The sequence below is a fragment of the Bos grunniens genome, chromosome 26, assembly GCF_055505025.1.
Source record: "Bos grunniens cultivar Pamir isolate PY7600 chromosome 26, Bosgru_T2T1.0, whole genome shotgun sequence".
NCBI lineage: Eukaryota > Metazoa > Chordata > Mammalia > Artiodactyla > Bovidae > Bos > Bos grunniens.
In genome coordinates this window covers 22,616,185-22,624,136 of record NC_141190.1, presented here as the reverse complement: position 1 = coordinate 22,624,136, position 7,952 = coordinate 22,616,185, and the positions used below count along the sequence as shown (strand labels likewise).

Genomic DNA, 7,952 nt, shown 5'->3' with positions numbered 1-7,952 from the left:
CAGTCAGGGTAACCAAGTCCCAGCATGAGCTTGTCCCTGTGGGCAGGTTTCAGAGCAAGGTTTAATGCTGTGTGTGTTCACACACCAAAGCTATTTTCACACAGAAAGTCTAAATCGTGCTGTGGATTTCCTTGAGGGCCATCCTGAAAGACTAAGCTGTTCGAGGTTCAGCTGTTCAGATGGAAGGAGGCAGTACCACCAGATGCCAGAGGAGGGGTCATTTTCATTCATCGTTTTTCTTAAACTTGCCACTGAAGTAGGGTACCCGGTCCAGAATCAGCCCCTGTAAGTGGCCCACACAGGCCCCTTGGTGCCTGCTGTGGGAATCCACTTTTGGGCCAGCTGTCAGTCGTGGGGGCCCAGAGGCCTGCTCAGCATCACGGAGCTGCCATACCAGCCCAGGGTGACCCTCGACCTGGTGGCTGCCTGCTGAAACTAAACTCATATATATATGCGTGTGTGTGTGTGTGTTTAATTAATTTATTTAGGCTGTGTCGGGTCTTAGTTGCAGCCAGCGGGATCTTTCATTGCAGCCACGAGGGCTTAGTTGCCTCATGGCATGTAGGATCTTAGTTCAGCAACCAGGGATCGAACCCACATCCCCTACATTGGCAGGTGGATTCTTAACCACTGGACCACCAGGGAAGTCCCTCAACTCATCTTTAAGGCATGTTTATAATCACTGTTTTAAATAATAAGCCACCATATTTGAATAACACTCCATAGTTTACAAAGTGTTCCCATGGTCATCTCACGTGGTCTTCATAGAAATTGCTGAGGTAGAGCTGACATTGTTCAACCTTCAGGTTCTTCTCACACTTACTGGGCCTTCTGCCTGGAATTCTACCTCCACCCCATCCCCACCCCCATTCTTTGCCTCCATCCCTCTCTGCCCCCTTCTCTGTCACTTCCTTAGGAAGGCTGGCTCTGACCCTACAGCCCAGGTTATGAACCTGGTGTTACATACACTCTTCATACAATGGTAAACAGTTATGTAATTATTTTATGACTGGCTTCCCTGCTAGCTGAGGCTCGAGGAAGACAGGGCCTTGTTGTCCCTGGATAGGTCATATGCCACTGTGCCTGACACTGTGGTGCCCATTATACATATATGTGTGTGTGTATGAATATGACTGTCTAGATATGTATAAAATGAATGACTTTGATTCATTAGATGAAGAAATCAAAACCCATGGTCTAAGCCACTGTGGGAAGCTCTTTTGTTTGTTACCCACAGTAGGAAATTTTTATTTCTCATGACTCCAGAAAACATGCGTCCACACACACATACGATGGAGCTTAACTTATTGTGGACTAAACACTGATATTTTCTGTTCAGCTTGACTTCATTAAAAAATATTTAGTTCTAGTCTATTTCATTGATTTCATGACTGACTAATGTCTGAAGAACCTTGGACTAATGGACTTGCTCAAGGTCACCTAACTAGTATAGAGGTGGGATCAGAAGAATAATCCAATATTTCCCACCTATGACTCTTAAGTGGTTTTCTTGCGCTAAGGCAAAACTATCGCAAAAGTCTTGTGTCAGTTTTGATAACCAGAGAACAGATTTGTCCTTCTGATTGTTAGTTGCAGTTTAGGCAATCCTGGTCTCACTGTCTGCAGGCATTTCAGTTTGGTTTGTCCAGGCACTTTGGCTCTCTGCAATGCAGCTGTCCATAGGTTTCTTCCTAGAAGCTCCAAAGGGAGAGATTTAGCCCTAATGGGTGGCACACCCAGACTTGCTGGAATTCTCATCCGAACATGAACATATGGACAGAGGCACATGGCACATTAAATGATTTACTGGGGTCAAAGATCAAGTCAATGGCAGACATCCTCAGGGTCTGTAAGGCTAAGACACGGGGAAGCCCCCGCTAGGCAGGGCTGTCAGCCTGGACCTGGTCAGCCGTCAGCCAGTTAATCTACAACGGCACCTTCTTTTCCTACCAGAGGGAGGTTTGACTTGAACTCCTGGGAGACCTGCCTTCTTGGAAGCTAGATTTCTCTGCTTCGGAGTCTAATTTAGCTGGTATTGGACTCAGAAAGCCTAGAGAAAGCTGAAACTTGTTTATTTGTTCTTTTATTCCTGGATTTATAATTTGACCTAATATACTGTATGTCTGTACATGTGTTGATCTCAAAAAATGTTTGAGCTTGCCTGCTTCTCAGGCCATGTTGGCAGGCAGCTGTTAAAGCCATCAGTGATGTTTGCTTCCAGTTACAAAAGAAAACATTCTCTATTTGGGGCTATGTTGTTGTTTTTTTCTTTCCTGATTTAAAAGGGGGAAATATGTTTCCCAGTAGAGATGTAAGGCTGCCCCCACCCCCTTCTAGGGCCCAGAATGACTGAGAAACCTTTTCGGCACACCTGGTTCATCATCTTTCTAATATTCATACTCTTTTTCTCTCCCTGAGGAAATATTCTTAAGGGATTTGGTTTAAAATTATTTGAGCAACTGGGCAGGTTTCTATCCCTTCCCTGGGGACACCAGTTTATAGCTCAACATCTCCCTCAAACACTGGTGTGTTTCTAGCTCAGAATGAGCCAGGTTGTGTCCCATTATCAGCTGTACTGATGAAATAACTGCTGATGGGACCAAGAAAACACAAGTAATTCTAACCTCTGCCCAGAACCTTTGAAGGAATGCATAAAACCCTGACCTTGCTTTGGTGCTTTAGAGAAACCATCTGGGGAAAACTTCATTTCCCAAAATATATATGAAATTGAGAGTTCCACTGGCTGGGAAGTAGGAAAAACCATATGGCAAATGTGGGGTTCACATATGCAAATATTTGTTTCAGAGAAAACTAAACACGGTAAGTACACTGTTGAAGGACTGACCTGCACCCTGGGGAAGAGCATGAGAGGAGCTGGAGGTGGAGAAGAGTGAGGGATGGAGAAGCCAAACTTCAGCTGGGAAACAGGACACAGGGCAGGATGGCTTGCTGGAGGGTGGAGGTGCCTTTGGAAGTGCTGGACCAAAGTTCAGGAACCAGCTGGAGGCGAGAGAGGCAGGGAGATTTGAAAATGAGGAATGGGTGCCTGTGGGGAAGATGTGGCTGCCTAAATGAAAGAGGCTTGGAGGGGAAAAACGACTTGACAAATAGTGCCTCAGAGGAATCCAGGGATGATTAGAATCCCTCAAAGGACAGCTTTGACTCAAGATCGAAGATGAGATCTGGGCTGTTCCTTGAAAAGTCTCTATAACCCCAGGATTTCTGACTAAAGGACACAGTCAAGTTGAAATTGCTAAGCCACCAATTTAATGAGCTCATCACCTGAACCAAGGGACTCTAAGAAACAAGACTCTTATGTATTTATTTGTGGTTGTGCTGGCTCTTCACTGCTGCTCGGGCTTCTTTCTAGTTGCAGTGAGCAGGGGCTACTCTCTAGCTGTGGTCGCGGGCTTCTCATTGTGGTGGCTTCTCTTGTTGTGAAGCGTGGGCTCTAGGGCGCTTGGGCTTCAGTCGCTGCAGCACGTAAGCTCAGTAATTGTGGTGCACAGGCTTAGTTGCCCCACAGTGTGTGGGTTCTTCCCAGATCAGGGAGCAAACCTGTGTCTCCTGCATTGGCAGGCAGAGTCTTTACCACTGAGCCTCAGGGAAGCCCTGAAACAAAACTTTTAAATAGTATCTTTTGAAAAATTTCAGATTTCAATTGTTCATTCCTGGCATATAGGAAAGCAATTGATATTTTATACTGACTTTCTAAAATGGAATCTCACTCCATTTATTTAGATCTTCTTTTATTTCTTTGATCAGTGTTCTGTGGCTTTCTATAGATCCTGTACATGTTTTGATAGATTTTATACCTAAGTATTTGTATTTTTTTTTTGGTGCTATTGTAAGTGATAGTTAAATTTCAAATCCCAATTGTTCATTGCTGGTCTCTAGCAAAGTATAAGAAATTAGACTTTTACCTTAATTGCTGCTTTGAGCTTGTATCCAAAGCCACTCTGAGGGAAAGCTGGGGCAGGATGGGTCAGTAATCACAGCTGTCCCCTTCCCCATCTGTCTCTCCTTCCTCCTCTGTAAATATTTGTTGATCTCATTTGACTGAGTTGATGTTATGCTAAAGAACATCTAGGGAGGTGTGGGTACTGTTGAGAAATAAGGGGAAATGTGTAAGTCTTAAGGCTAGGATCTTTGGAGGAGAGATCTTTGAGGTCTTGGTTTTTGAGACAGAATGATGGGTGTGGGAGAATTAGAGGTAGCAGCATCATGAAAAGGGAGAGAGGGCTTTACCAGACAGTGTGGATAAACATGTAGGCATATTATGCCTGATGTTATATGTAACAACCTACCAGAATAGTATGTGAATTGAGATCAAACTCCTGTTTTTGACTCAGAGAAATTAGATATAATTAAGTCATTGCTGTGTTAATGTTAATGCTCCTGTTGGTTTCAGAAAACAGCAAGATTACAAACACAAACTGCCTCTGTGTGACTTGGGGTTCATTGCTGACTTGATGTTTGTTGGTTGTAACAAAGTGTGGCTTTCAGTGAAAACAGTGTTGAGAAAAAGATTCTAGCGAGGGATAAATTAGGAATTTGAGATTAGCAGATACAAACTACTATATATAAAATAGATAAACAACAAAGTCCTGTATAGCTCAGGGAACTATATTCAATATCTTTTAATAACTTATAATGAAAAAGAATATGAACAATTTTATATATATATATATGTATATATATAGGTCTCCTGCATTGTAGACAGATGCTTTACCGTCTGAGCCACCAGGGAGGTCATATATATATACATACATATATATATACACACACACATATACAGGTGTGTGAAACTGACATTGTAAATCAACTCCAGTTAAAAAAAAAAAATTAAGTGAGAAGATTCTATCCCTTATCTTTTTATCCCCTAGTGCCTAGCAAGGTACCTGGGAAGTAGTTCTCAATACACGTATATTGAACAAATCTGGAAGCAACTGGCAAATTTAATGCCCAAGTGCCCAAGGCAGGAGCAAGGCAGAGATGAGCAACTGCATTCAACATAACTGACGGAAACAGACCAATCAAGATTCATGTGGCTTCCAGGGATTTTTGCAATAAGTAGTCCAACACTCTGGATGGAAGGCTGTTGCTGACCTAGTGATGGGGTATTTTGAAGACACGTCTCTGCTTTGGATTGCAGGTAACTGGGGACTCACACTTTCCCTAAGTCTGCAGAATGTCTACTGAGCTGTCAGAGAATGAAATGTGTAGCTAGGGAGATATGCCGGTGTGCAGGAGGACCATAAAGTGATAGGATAGCCCTTACAATCTTTTCTAGTCAAGATCACCTGTGACTCCCTTGAGCAGAAGCTCTTGAACCTTGAGGGGTGGGGCAGGGGGGAATTAAGAGGCAGCAAGTGCAGTGGGGGAACCACTTCTAAGAGGGCTGCTCTGAGTTGCAAGTACTTGCTGTATGAGGGAAGAGATATCCTCCCACCAAAGTCCCAGTTTTCAGTCTGAGTCCCAGGGAAATAATTTATACAAAGTTTTCACCTGGGACATTTCCCTGAGAACTGGCATATCATGCACATGTCTTTCATGCCTCTGCAAACACTAAATAAATTTCTTTAGGTGGTTACTCTGCCCAAGAACACAACCATTTTCTTTTTAGGCAAGGACCTAAAATTCAACAGTAATACTACTTCAGAGAGAGACAAATGTCCATTAACAGTTAAAGAGATAGGACTGGAAAAGGTCAGTTTTCATTCTAATACCAAAGAAGGGCAATGCAAAAGAAAGTTCAAAGTACTGCACAATTGCACTTATTTCACATGCTAGCAAGGTCATGCTCAAAATCCTCCAGGCTAGGCTTCAACAGTACGTGAACCAAGAACTTCCAGATGTTCAAGCAAGATTTAGAAAAGGCAGAGGAACAGAGATCAAATTGCCAACATCCACTGGATCACAGATTAGGCTAAAGCCTTTGACTGTGTGGATCACAACAAACTGTGGAAAATTCTTCAAGAAATGGGGATACCAGGCCACCTGACCTGCCTCCTGAGAAATCTGTATGCAGGAGAAGAAGCAATAGTTAGAACTGAACATTGAACAACAACTGGTTCAAAACTGGGAAAGGAATATGTCAAGGTTGTATATTGTCGCCCTACTTATTTAACTTATATGCAGAGTACATCATGCGAAATGCCAGGCTGGATGAATCACAAACTGAAATCAAGATTTCCAGGAGAAATATCAATAACCTCAATAAGCAGATGACACCCCCCTTATGGCAGAAAGCAAAGAGGAACTAAAGAGCCTCTTGAGGAAAGTGAAAGAAGAGAGTGAAAAAGCTGGCTTAAAACTCAACATTCAAAAAACAAAGATCATGACATCTGGTTCCATCACTTCATGGCAAATAGATGGGGAAACAATGGAAGCAGTGACAGACTTTATTTTCTTGGGCTTCAAAATCACTGTGGACAGTGACTGCAGCCATGAAATTAAAAGATGCTCACTCCTTGGAAGAAGAGCTATGACAAACCTAGACAGTGTATTAAAAAGCAGAGACATTATTCTGCTGACAAAAGTTGGCATAGTCAAAGCGATGGTTTTTCCAGTAGTCATGTATGGATGAGAGAGTTGGACCATAAAGAAGGCTTAGTGCTGAAGAATTGACGCTTTTGAACTGTGGTGTTGGAGAAGACTCCTGAGAGTCCCTTGGACTGTAAGGAGATCAAACCAGTCAATCCTAAAGGAAATCAACCCTGAATATTCATTGGAAGGACTGACACTGAAGCTCTAATACTTTGGCCATCTGATGCAAAGAGCCGACTTGTTGGAAAAGACCCAGATGCTGGGAAAGATAGAAGGCAGGAAGACAAGGGAACAACAGAGGATGAGATGGTTGGATGGCATCACCAACTTAATGGACATGAGTTTGAGCAAGTTCCAGGAGATGGTGAAGGACAGGGAAGCCTGGTGTGCTGCAGTCTATGGGGTCACAAAGAGTTGGACATGACTGAGCGATTGAACAACAACAACAAAGAGACAGGATTTATTGTGTGAGGTCAAGGGCATGAGCTTTGTTTTTCTTTAAAAATATATTTATTTATTTAGCTGTGCCAGGTCTTAGTTGCGGCATGTAGAATCTTTAGTTGCAGCATGTGGGATCCAGCTCCCTGATCAGGGATCGAACCCGAGCCCCCTACATTGGGACTACAGATTCTTAGCCACTAAAGTACCAGGGAAGTCCCAAGGGCGTGAGCTTTGTAATCAGTCTAGTTGAGTTCCGTTTTTTCAGTTCTGCCTACACTAGCTTTGTGGCCTCGGACAAATTGCTTGATTTCTCTGAATCTCTGAGAAACAGGGATGATGATAACAATAATATCCATTCTGTTGACGTTATAGGCTATTGTTGTAGGCATAAAGTAGTATGCATTAATTATGATTGTTGTTGGGGCAAAATTGGCATCAGTAGTCCCTGAAAATTGCCCCAGGAGAGAGTCCATTTAGAAGCACTGACATGTGGAATGAATAGTCTAATCAGGGAGTCTTACCAGCTAAGGATTTTCATGGGAGGGCTTGCAAGAGGGCTAAAACATGAGTTTGCTTTGAGGAGTGGGTGGGATTCAGATGTGAGAGAACTTTTCTAGAAAGAGAATAGGTGGGAGCAAATGTTTAGAGGCCAGGATAAACAAGACATTTATGTCACCTATCAAATTCTGCCCACTCCACATTGCAACTTCTCTAACATGCTGGTATCTAGTTTAACATACAACAGGCTTTGCCATCCCTAATTTACAGATGGTGAAACTGAGACTCAGTAAGATTAAATGTGTTGCCCAAGGTCACCTAGAAAAGAAATGGCAGAGCCAGGGCTCAAATCCAGACTATCTGGGCCAAACTCAAAGGTCCTTCTGGAATATATGCTGCATGTTTGGAACACAGCACATAGTTTCAGTTTGGATGGAAAGGAAGGTTTCCTGCTTGGGCACTAA

At 43.0% G+C, this 7,952-nt stretch overlaps 1 long non-coding RNA gene and 1 pseudogene across 3 annotated transcripts in view; both read right to left on the bottom strand.

The window, feature by feature from the left end:
• The window catches only part of LOC147344207 (uncharacterized), a 39,406-nt gene that overhangs the window by 13,600 nt on the left and 17,854 nt on the right, over positions 1 to 7,952 (bottom strand). The window contains exons 4-5 of one of the 3 annotated variants that reach the window (XR_015155228.1): positions 3,924 to 4,103; positions 2,846 to 3,000 (exon numbers count right to left, since the gene is read on the bottom strand). The exons of the other annotated variants lie outside the window; for them this stretch is intronic. This is a non-coding gene — a long non-coding RNA (uncharacterized LOC147344207). The remainder of the gene's footprint in view (positions 1 to 2,845; positions 3,001 to 3,923; positions 4,104 to 7,952) is intronic. 3 annotated transcript variants of the gene reach the window in all.
• On the bottom strand, positions 80 to 522 carry LOC147344208 (cytochrome b-c1 complex subunit 10 pseudogene; annotated as a pseudogene).